The 12,560-nt window shown below is 45.7% G+C and overlaps 1 protein-coding gene across 1 annotated transcript in view; it reads left to right on the forward strand.

Moving 5' to 3' along the window:
- Window positions 1-12,560, forward strand: part of ASB2 (ankyrin repeat and SOCS box containing 2) — an 81,980-nt gene that overhangs the window by 21,686 nt on the left and 47,734 nt on the right. The window lies entirely within an intron of this gene.

Genomic DNA, 12,560 nt, shown 5'->3' on the forward strand with positions numbered 1-12,560 from the left:
AACATAGTATGTATCAGGGGAAAAAAAAAATGTGGCCACTAGATGGAACTGTGGGGCATAGGAAATAAATATATCTAAGAAAGAAGAGATCCAAAATAACATTTTTTTGAGAATGCTGGACAGAAGTATCAAATTAATAGGGATCCCCTAGTACCAATGGTTACATTTATTTGCTAATTCCCTCCAGTGTTCTCTAGAATTGTTACATTGTATCTCTTTTTTCTTAGATGTGTTTATTACCTATGCCCCACAACTCCATCTAGTGGCCATAATTCATTTTTTCCCTGATTTATTCTATGCTTGTTTGAAACGAACCTCAGTGCATCTGGAAAATACCCCTTTTTGCCACTGGATGGAGCTGAGGATCATAGGAAATAAATCTTAGCTAGAAGAGATACAATGTAACAATTTTAGAGAATGATAGAGGAGATTAGCTAATAAATGTAACCATTGTTATTACTGGATCCCCAATAATTTGGTAATTCCCTCCAGTGTTCTCTAGAATTGTTACATTGTATCTCTTCTTACTTAGATGTATTTATTTCCTATGATCCTCAGCTCCATCTAGTGACCATAAAGTGGTATTTTCCACTATGGAAATACCATATAGTGGTATATGCGATGTCTGTCATCGCATATGTGTGAACCGGCACTCAATGGGGATCCCCTGGCAGCAATGGTTACATTTATTTGATAATTCCCTCCAGTGTTCTCTAGAATTGTTACATTGTGTCTGTTCTAGATAAGAAGTATTTATTTCCTATGATCTTCAGCTCCATCTAGTGGCCATAATGTAGTATTTTCCTGATTTACTCTGTGTTCATTATGAATGAACTGATCTCTGCTGCAGATTGGATAGGAGTGTAGAAATGAAAGTTGTTGTAGAAGTGACAGTTGGAGGTTTATGTGAGATTTTAGTGATGAGGATTTCTCTCCTGTACAGGAAGATCACTTATTATCTCCATCACACCCAGAATTTTGGATTTCTAATGAAATTAAAGACAGATTTTGCGGCACACAATGGAGGTCTATGTGGGAATTCCCGGGTGACGGCTCGGCTATGATCTCCTCTGTTTGTTATGTAGAAGAAAAAACACTCCGAGAAAAGAAAACAAAGAATGTCAGAAAGCAGATCCGTCCCCCCGAATCCCAGGGGGATCCCCCATACAGGAGCCAATAAAGAGGAGCTGTCATTACAGGAGTGCAGCTTCCCGGCATCACCGTCATCCTCACCTTTATCTAAATCCCCCTCTGCCCCCCCCCCCACCTTCACCTAAATCCCCCCTCTGCCCCCCTCACTTTCACCTAAATCCCCCCTCTGCCCCCCTCACTTTCACCTAAATCCCCCCTCTGCCCCCCCACCTTCACCTAAATCCCCCCTCTGCCCCCCTCACTTTCACCTAAATCCCCCCTCTGCCCCCCTCACTTTCACCTAAATCCCCCCTCTGCCCCCCCACCTTCACCTAAATCCCCCCTCTGCCCCCCCACCTTTACCTAAATCCCCCCTCTGCCCCCCCACCTTCACCTAAATCCCCCCTCTGCCCCCCCACCTTCACCTAAATAATCCCCTCTCTGCCCCCCACCTTCACCTAAATCCCCCCTCTGCCCCCCCCACCTTCACCTAAATCCCCCCTCTGCCCCCCACCTTCACCTAAATCCCCCCTCTCCCCCCCACCTTCACCTAAATCCCCCCTCTCCTTCACCTAAAACCCCCTCTGCCCACCCACCTTCACCTAAATCCCCCCTCTGCCCACCCATATTCACCTAAATCCCCCCTACCCCCCACCTTCACCTAAATCCCCCCTCTGCCCCCCCCCACCTTCACCTAAATCTCCCCTCTGCCCCCCCCCCCACCTTCACCTAAATCCCCCCGCTGCCCCCCCAACTTCACGTAAATCCTCCCTCTGCCCCCCAACTTCACCTAAATCCCCCCTCTGCCCCCCCAACTTCACCTAAATCCCCCCTCTGCCCCCCACCTTCACCTAAATCCCCCCCTCTGCCCCTTCAGTCTTGCACAGTTGTACCGCCTCCTCTCCTGGACTGAAACAGCTTCCTCTGTTTTCCCCGCACACTGCGAGCGTCTCACTATGTGCATTAGAAGCTGCAGGCAGTCAGATAGACCTCCGGAGGACACCCAGTATCATGTAGTCTTTTCCACCCTGGCCCGCCCCTTTTAATCATTAGATTTCAGTTATTTTTTAATCACTGAGGCTTGGCACCCCATGTGGGCGTTACCTGTACAAATACAGCCTGCCTAGGAACGCCCACTCCTCCAGACTGACACCCACCCATCCAGGCATTTTTTGATTTTTGCATAACTCCTCCCAAGAGCGAACTCAGCAGCTTCTGTGAGAATCAAGCAAAAAAAGAACGTTCTTAGGGGTATTTTCACCTCTGGTCGAATGTACTTTAAATATTATGGGCAGTAGTAAAGATCGGCTTATTCATAACAGTGATTCAGGAAAATACCACTTTATGGCCACCAGATGGAGCCGAGGATCACAGGAAATAAATACAACTTAGTGACAAGAGACACAATGTAACAACACTAGAGACAGCTGGAGGGAATTAGTAAATAAATGTAACCATTGCTACTACTACTATGGGACCTCTATTAATTTGATCATTCCTCCAGCGTTCCCTAGAATTGTTACATTGTATCTCTTTTTACTGAAATGTATTTATTTCCTATGATCTTTAGCTCCATCTAGTGGCCATATTGCAGTATTTTCTGGATTTAATTGATGTTCATTATATGTTTGTTATGAATGAACCTGAGTGAATCGGGAAAATACCACTTTTTGGCCAGTAGATGGAGCCGAGGATCATAGAAAATAAATACATATTAGTGAGAAAAGATACATTGTCTTATCATTATTATTATAATACAGGATTTATATAGCGCCAACAGTTTGCGCTTGTTACACTTTCCATCTATTTGCCAATTCCCTCCAGAGTTCTCTAGAATTGTTACATTGTATCTCTTCTTACTAAGAAGTATTTATTTCCTATGATCCTCAGCTCCATCTGGTGGCCATACTGCAGTATTTTCCTGATTTAGTTGATATTCATTATATGTTTGTTATGAATGAACCCAAGTGAATCTGGAAAATACCACTTTATGGCCACCAGATGGAGCTGAGGATCATAGGAAATAAATAAAAAATAAAGTGACAAGATACACAATGTAACAATACCAGAGACTGCTGGAGGGAATTGGTAAATAAATGTAACCATTGCTACTACTACTATGGGGTCCTTTTTACTTTGATCATTCCCTCCAGCGTTCCCTAGAATTGTTACATTGTATCTCTTCTTACTGAGATGTATTTATTTCCTATGATCTTTACCTCCATCTAGTGGCCATATTGCAGTATTTTCCAGATTTGATCGATGTTCATTATATGCTTGCTTTGAATTAACCTGAGTGAATCGGGGAAATACCACTTTATGGCCACTAGATGGAGCCGAGGATCATAGGAAATAAATTCATATTTGTGAGAAAAGATACAATGTATTATTATTATTCAGGATTTTTATAGCGCCAACAGTTTGCACAGCGCTTTTCGATCGATGTTCATTATATGTTCATTATATCGGGAAAATACCAGGCAGACAGTACAGTTACCATACAATACATTGTACATACAATATGATTGTTACACTTTCCATCTATTTGCCAATTCCCTCCAGCGTTATCTAGAATTGTTCCATTGTATCTCTTCTTACTGAGATGTATTTATTTCCTATGATCTTTACCTCCATCTGGTGGCCATATTGCAGTATTTTCCGGATTTGATCGATGTTCATTATATGCTCGCTCTGAATTAACCTGAGTGAACCGGTAAAATACCACTTTCTAGCCACTAGATGGAGGTGAGGATCATAGAAAATAAATACATATTAATGAGAAAAGATACATTGTCTTATTATTATTCAGGATTTATATAGCGCCAACAGTTTGCGCAGCGATTTACAACATGAGGGCAGACAGTACAGTTACAATACAATTCAATACAGGAGGAATCAGAGGGCTCTGCTTGTTACACTTTCCATCTATTTGCCAATTCCCTCCAGCGTTCTCTAGAATTGTTTCATTGTATCTCTTCTTACTGAGATGTATTTATTTCCTATGATCTTTAGCTCCATCTAGTGGCCATAATGCTGCTCCTGGGAGGAGTACTGAGACAGGGTGCTGTTTTATATGAAGCCATGCATGACACTCTAATAGCCAGTGGTGTATTTAGGTTTTGTGCTACCCTAGGCCTGACTAAACTTGTGCATCCCCTAAATTAAATATGACCCACCCCTTCCTGTAAATACCACACCCCTTCCTGTCATCTGTAAACCACAACCACAGTCTATCAGTGCAGCCTCAGTAGTGCCCATCAGTGCTGCTTTATCAGTAGGACTGGCAATATACTAAAAGTGTAGCGCAAGCCGGCGGGGACCCTTTTCATGCGGGAGTCAGGAGGAGGCTGTTTTTTATTCCTGTGGGGTGCAGCTTTTTTTTTTGCTGCCCCCCTGCAAAGTGCCGCCCTAGGCCTGGGCTTTGTTGGCCTAGGCCAAGATACAGCACTGCTAATAGCCCCTCCCACCAGCCAGGATCTGCCTGCATTGCATAGAGAAGAACAGAGATCCGGTAATGACATCAGTAATGTGTGTAATATAAATGGAAAGGCTACAATGTAGGTGCGTTGTCTCACTGCTTTGGGGCGCCATTCAGAATGAAAATCACCGCAGCTCATGTCATGCGCATTATCACATACAGTATCTGACAAAAGTAAGTACACCCTCACATTTTTGTAAATATTTTATTCTATCTTTTCATGTGACAACACTGAAGAAATGAGACTTTGCTACAATGTAAAGTAGTGAGTGTACAGCTTGTATAACAGTGTAAATTTACTGTCCCCTCAAAATAACTCAACACACAGCCATTAATGTCTAAACCGCTGGCAACAAAAGTGAGTACACCCCTAAGTGACAATCTCCAAATTGGGCCCCAAAGTGTCAATATTTTGTGTGGCCGCCATTATTTTCCAGCACTGCCTTAACCCTCTTGGGCATGGAGTTCACCAGAGCTTCACAGGTTGTCACTGGAGTCCTCTTCCCCTCCTCCATGATGACATCACAGAGCTGGTGGATGTTAGAGACCTTGCGCTCCTCCACCTTCCATTTGAGGATCCCCACAGATGCTCAATAGGGTTTAGGTCTGGAGACATGCTTGGCCAGTCCATCACCTTTACCCTCAGCTTCTTTAGCAAGGCAGTGGTCATCTTGGAGGTGTTTGGGGTCGTTATGTTGGAATACTGCCCTGCCCCCCAGTCTCTGAAGGGAGGGGATCATGCTCTGCTTCAGTATGTCACAGTACATGTTGGCATTCATGGTTCCCTCAATGATCTGTAGCTCCCCAGTGCCGGCAGCACTCATGCAGCCCCAGACCATGACACTCCCACCACCATGCCTGACTGTAGGGAAGACACACTTGTCTTTGTACTCCTCACTTGGTTGCCCCCACACACGCCTGACACCATCTGACACCAAATAAGTTTATCTTGGTCTCATCAGAGCACAGGAGATGGTTCCAGTAATCCATGTCCTTAGTCTGCTTGTCTTCAGCAAACTCTTTGCAGGCTTTCTTGTCCATCATCTTTAGAAGAGGCTTCCTTCTGGGATGACAGCCATGCAGACCAATTTGATGCAGTGTGCGGCGTATGGTCTGAGCACTGACAGGCTGACGCCCCACCCCTTCAACCTCTGCAGCAATGCTGGCAGCACTCATACGTCTATTTCCCAAAGACAACCTCTGGATATGACGCTGAGCACGATCACTCAACTTCTTTGGTGGACCATGGTGAGGCCTGTTCTGAGTGGAACCTGTCCTGTTACACCGCTGTATGGTCTTGGCCACCGTGCTGCAGCTCAGTTTCAGGGTCTTGGCAATCTTCTTATAGCCTAGGCCATCTTTATGTAGAGCAACAATTCTTTTTTTCAGATCCTCAGAGAGTTCTTTGCCATGAGGTGCCATGTTGAACTTCCAGTGACCAGTATGAGAGAGTGAGAGCGATAACACCAAATTTAACACACCTGCCCCCCATTCACACCTGAGACCTTGTAACACTAACGAGTCACATGACACCGGGGAGGGAAAATGGCTAATTGGACCCAATTTGGACATTGTCACTTAGGGGTGTACTGGCATCCTGTGAAGCTCTGGTGAACTCCATGCCTAGGAGGGTTAAAGCAGTGCTGGAAAATAATGGCGGCCACACAAAATATTGACTCTTTGGGCCCAATTTGGACATTTTCACTTAGGGGTGTACTGACTTTTGTTGCCAGTGGTTTAGACATTAATGGCTGTGTGTTGAGTTATTTTGAGGGGACAGTAAATTTACACTGTTATACAAGCTGTACACTCACTACTTTACATTGTAGCAAAGTGTCATTTCTTCAGTGTTGTCACATGAAAAGATAGAATAAAATATTTACAGAAATGTGAGGGGTGTACTTACTTTTGTGACATACTGTATAACGCATATTTACTGCAACGTAGGAGTTTAAAGGGGCCCTCAGGTTCTATTTGCTTCTATGCGGTGTGGTAAGGAATGCGCTATGTCATACATTATCCTGCGTTGCATTGGCAGGCTGTTTATAATGGATGGGTTACCGGTGAACCCTGAAATCACACCTGGCCCTATATTTGCAGTGCATGCAGTAACGCATGTCAGGTGCATTAATGTAACGCAGAGGTGTAAATGCGTCCGGGTAGAAGCAGGCGCTATTCTGGTCATTTCAATCCCTGCCATGATTTTGGTGCATTTACAGCCTAAATCCTCCAATAATGGACGTGTGATGTGCATTGGGGGGGGGGGGGGGCGGACAATGAGGATGCAGAGCTCATTATGCTGACAGCTGCCCACCCCCTCCTCCATGAAGTGACAGATTATTACATATGCAATCAGCTGTACACCCCCCCCCCCCAAACCAGCTGTGCCCCTCCCCCACCCCCCACAGAGTGACAATGGTGTACAGAGTGGATCAGCCATTAGTGTGGGGGGTGGGGGGAGGGGGGGGCAGCTGAGTGGATTGAGTTAATGCTCTTCACTGTATGATGGAGTCGCTCTTCTATTTATAACCCGGAGATAGCGATGGGGGGGGGGGGGGTCGCAGATAATGGACGCAGTGAAGGGTCTCCATCCCTCCTAATGGCTCCACTTCAAGAATCTTTTGTCATTCCCTATCAGTCGCTCTCTGCAGAAAAGGAGAAATGCGTCTATATAGCGACTTTCCAATGGGTGCAAACACGATCCAATGGAGGGCGGAGGGGTTAGAGATCTCCCAATCCCGGCCTCCACTTAAAGAAGTCGCTCCCGGCAGAGCGCAGCCAACCTGCGACTCGCTAATATGACGCTGCAGCAATCTATTTAAATGGAAGTAGTAAGAATGGCGCAGCACAGAACACACGCGTGAAAACGCACGTCTTGCAGTTTGGGGTGTCGGGGCACCATTAGCCACCCTCAGTCCACAGCAACGCACAACGGTCCGCCTACACTAAAAAAAAAAAGTTCATGCACCTTTTTTGGTGCATGTTAGTGCTTTAGGTATCATTCGCACCTCCCCAGTGCCACGTGCCGCCGCCAATGCGCGTTACATGGTTAATGGCGCTCCAGCGGATTAACACAACGCATTTGTCGTTAACGTGTGAATGTGTCCTTATGGAGCTTCTTCAACACAACGCATGTTATTGCACTTTGTGTTAACGCGCCGCAGGGATGCAGACGGATGAAGCGCGTTATGTCGCGTGTTAACGTGCATTTCATTAAGGCAGCCTGCCGAAATCTGCCGGGCACCAAAAAAATGTCCCACATATCCAACGTGTCACGGAATTCTTGCTGCAACGCACAATGGCGCATTGCTGTTCTTTGCAGCCCACTGCAACATGTGTGTTCAAAATGACCAGCGCAGCAAGACGCGAGCGCATGTAAGGCATGTTGTCATGCATTGCGGTAATGCGCACATTGAGGGGTGCGTTCCGTCAGCGCAGAGATGTAAATCAGCCCTTTAACGATTGCAATGCGGCAACGCATGTGACATAAGCTGCTGCATTGCGGTGCCCTTCCTTTTGAACGCACTAAGGCAATGCGCATGCATGGAAAGCGCTGAATTACAAATTTTGTAAAGCATTCGATTTTTTTTTTTCTTGCGTCTGCATTTTTTTTTTGTGCTGCTTTAGCGCAATTTGCTTTACCACCCTGCGAAAAACGTAAATGGACCCTAAGCCTCCGGTAACATCTTTGCACTGTGGTAACGCATGTCTTAGCGCAATGTGCTTTACCACCCTGCAAAAAACATAAATGGACCCTAAGCCTCCGTTCACACCTTTGCACTGCGGTAACGCACGTCTCAGCACATGCATTTCTGCAATGTGTGAAAAAGTGTGTGTTGTGCATTCATTTTTAATGGCGCCCTAACGTGCCTTGTCAATGCATGTGCGTTTTAACACACCACAGAACACATTAGGGGCTCATTCACACCACAATGCATGCATTAATGCTTGCGTATTGCATTTTTTTGTAATGCGTTCTTGAGCATTTTACACGCGTTGCATTTGTTTTTTTGTTTTTTTTATGCACTGATTTGCCCTGCGTTTATGCACATCTTGCATGCATTTGAACGTACTGCGTTGCGCTATGCTGAGAAAACGCAGTGATTGCTGTAACTATTTTTCTCAGCGCTGAACAAATGCGATACAACCCTAATCCCAGCCTGAGGGTGCATGCACACCGGATGCGCTAGGGTGCGTTTGTGAGCGCATTTCCAACACGCAGCAATCAAAAAATAATTAATGCAGTTCACTGCAGTGCGTTGCATTGTTACATAGTTACAGACTAACTATGCAACTATGTAACAATGCAACGCACTGCTGTGAACTACATTAATTATTTTTTGATTGCTGTGGGTCGTAAATGCGCTCACAAACGCACGCCAGCACATCTGGTGTGCATGAACCCTCAGGCTGGGTTCACACCTAGCGCATTGTCAACGCACTTTTTTTTGTGCATTTTTTGCGCTACATGCAACAAACGCACCAAAGAAGCTCCTGGACCTTTCTGGGCATTGAGCTCTCTGCGGTTTTCTAAAGCGTGTCATTCATTTTGACGTAAAAACGCACATATGCGTGCTGCCTTTGAGGTGCCATTAGCAATGAACAGCATCACAAGAGCAATGCGGGTTTTTTGCGTGTTATATGAATGGGCATGAAATTGCCATGCGTTGGGAATGTGTAACTATGTAACAATGCAACGCACTGCTGTAAACTGCATCCATTATTTTGCGTCGGAAATGCACTCACAAACGCACCCCAGCGTGAACCCTCAGGCTGGGCTCACACCTAGCGCATTGTCAAGGCACTTTTTTTTTTGCATTTTGTGATGCATTTTTGTGCTACACGCATACATAACAAACGCACCAATGAAGCTCCTGGACCTTTCAATGCGTTTTTGAAGCGTGTAATTAATTTTGACATGAAAACGCACATCCGCTTGCCACCTTTGGGGTGCCATTAGTAATAAACAGCATTGCAAGAGCGATGCGTGTGTTTTTAATGCACATGAAATTGTCATGCGTTGGGAATGTGTACTATGAACTGTGAACTATGTAACAATGCAACATACTGCTGATGTGAATGGAGTTTAATGCACACGCTGTGCGTCGTGGTGCGCTGCCTTTCAAAAAAATAAACGCACTTTTTTATTTGCGTATTCGCATGAACGCCCTGATGTGAATGCAGCCTAATGTATTGCCGTGCATCATGGCGCGCTGCCTTTCAAAAAATAAAAAATAAACGCACTTTTTATCTGCGTGTTTGCATGAACGCTCTGATGTGAATGGAGCCTGATGGACTGCCGTGCGTCGTGGTGCGCTATCTTTTGAAAAAATAAACGCACTTTTATTTGCGCGTTCACATGAATGCTTAGATGTGAATGGAGCTTACTGCGCTGCTGTGCATTGTGGTGCGCTGCCTTTACGAAAAAATAAATGCACTTTTTGTTTACGCATTCGCATGAACACTCTGATGTGAATGGAGCCTAATGCACTGGCGTGCGTCGTGGTGCGCTGGCTTTCGAAAAAATAAACGCACTTTTTATTTGCGCATTCGCATGAACTCTCTGATGTGAAAGAAGTCGTGCATTGTGGTGCGCTGCCTTTTGAAAAAAAATAAAAAGTAAACGCACTTTTTATTTGCGCGTTCGCACGAACGCTTTGATGTGAAAGGAGCCTAATGCACTGGCTGTGCGTTGTGGTGCGATGCCTTTCGAAAAAATAAACGCACTTTTTATTTGCGCATTCGCATGAACGCTCTGATGTGAAAGAAGTCGTGCGTTGTGGTGCGCTGCCTTTTGAAAAAAAATAAAAAGTAAACGCACTTTTTATTTGCGCGTTCGCACGAACGCTTTGATCTGAATGGAGCCTAATGCACTGGCGTGCGTTGTGGTGCGCTGCCTTTCAAAAAAATAAACGCACTTTCTATTTGCGCATTCGCATGAACGCTCTGATGTGAAAGAAGCTGTGCGTTGTGGTGCGCTGCCTTTAGAAAAAATAAAAAGGAAACGCACTTTTTATTTGCGCGTTCGCATGAACGCTCTGATGTGAATGGAGCCTAATGCACTGGCGTGTGTCGTGGTGCGCTGGCTTTCGAAAAAATAAACGCACTTTTTATTTGCGCGTTCGCATGAACGCTCTGATGTGAAAGAAGCCGTGCGTTGTGGTGCGCAGCTGTTCTCAAAAATACAAAGAAATTAACTTTTTATTGGTGCGTTCAGAGCCCATAGAAATGAATTGGCCGCTCCAATCCAACGCACGTTAACATGCGAAGTTCACGTTCCCATTTACGCACCGCCTAGGCGTGAACGCCTTCATTGCACCTTCACACGAGCACTGCTGGTTGGAGAAGGTAAGCCCCCCCTCCCCCCCCCTAGAAAGGGGACAGTCCCAGCGTCACTCCTGGAGGTGACCCCCGGGGGCCCCTTGGACCTGTCGGGTGGATATGATTCCATTGTTGTCTTATATGGTCATTGAAATCTCCGGACATTTCCTCCCGGGGGCCAAAAATAATCGAGCAGCTGATTCCCCACCATCTGCTTCCATTCAGAGCTTCATCACTCGCACCGCCTGCCGTCCCCGCGTCCTCTCCTCCCGTCCCATCCCTCACCCGCCTGCCTGTCCTCTCCTCCCGTCCCTCACAAAAGCTGCCGCTATGATCTGCTTCTCTTACTCGGAATATTTCTCTCTCTTCCACGCGTGTCGACGCAACTCCAGGTCGTCCCCAGGAAACGCCGCCAACGCCAACCAGGACCTGAACCCGGACCGAGGTGGGGTGCTCCGCAAGAGATACGATGGGAGCTACTTCCGCACCAACCTGCCCGTGTAAGTCACCCGCCTGTCACTGCATGCTGTGTGCCGGGGTTTTGTCTTCTTCTGGATCCACGCAACAAAAGGGGGCGCATAGAAATTAGATACTGGTATGAACTGGGTAATGTGTTAGGATCTATAGTGGTATGGACTCAATAACGTGTTAGGATCTATACTGGTATGGACTGGGTAATGTGTTAGGATCTATAGTGGTATGGACTCGATAACGTGTTAGGATCTATACTGGTATGGACTGGGTAATGTGTTAGGATCTATACTGGTATGGAGTGGGTAATGTGTTTGGATCTATACTGGTATGGACTGGGTAATGTGTTAGGATCTATACTGGTATGGACTGGGTAACGTGTTAGGATCTATACTGGTATGGACTGGGTAACGTGTTAGGATCTATACTGGCATGGACCGGGTAACGTGTTAGGATCTATACTGGTATGGACTGGGTAATATGTTTAGATCTATACTGGTATGGACTGGGTAACGTGTTAGGATCTATACTGGGATGGACTGGGTAACATGTTGGGATCTATACTGGTATGGACTGGGTAACGTGTTAGGATCTATACTGGCATGGACCGGGTAACGTGTTAGGATCTATACCGGTATGGACTGGGTAATGTGTTAGGATCTATACTGGTATGGACTGGGTAATGTGTTAGGATCTATACTTGTACAGACTGGGTAATGTTTTAGGATCTATACTGGTATGGACTGTGTAACGTGTTGAGATCTATACTGGTATGGACTGGGTAACGTGTTGGGATCTATACTGTATGGACTGGGTAACATGTTAGGATCTATACTGGTATGGACTGTGTAACGTGTTGAGATCTATACTGGTATGGACTGGGTAACATGTTGGGATCTATACTGGTATGGACTGGGTAACATGTTAGGATCTATACTGGTATGGACTGGGTAACGTGTTGGGATCTATACTGGTATGGACTGGGTAACATGTTGGGATCTATACTGGTATGGACTGGGTAACATGTTAGGATCTATACTGGTATGGACTGGGTAATGTGTTACGATCTATACTGGTATGGACTGGGAAACGTGTTAGGATCTATACTGGTATGGACTGGGTCAACCTCTATAGGGTCCAGGTATGGCCTCATGCTACC

Source organism: Pelophylax lessonae, assembly GCF_965119305.1.
Source record: "Pelophylax lessonae genome assembly, chromosome: 13".
NCBI lineage: Eukaryota > Metazoa > Chordata > Amphibia > Anura > Ranidae > Pelophylax > Pelophylax lessonae.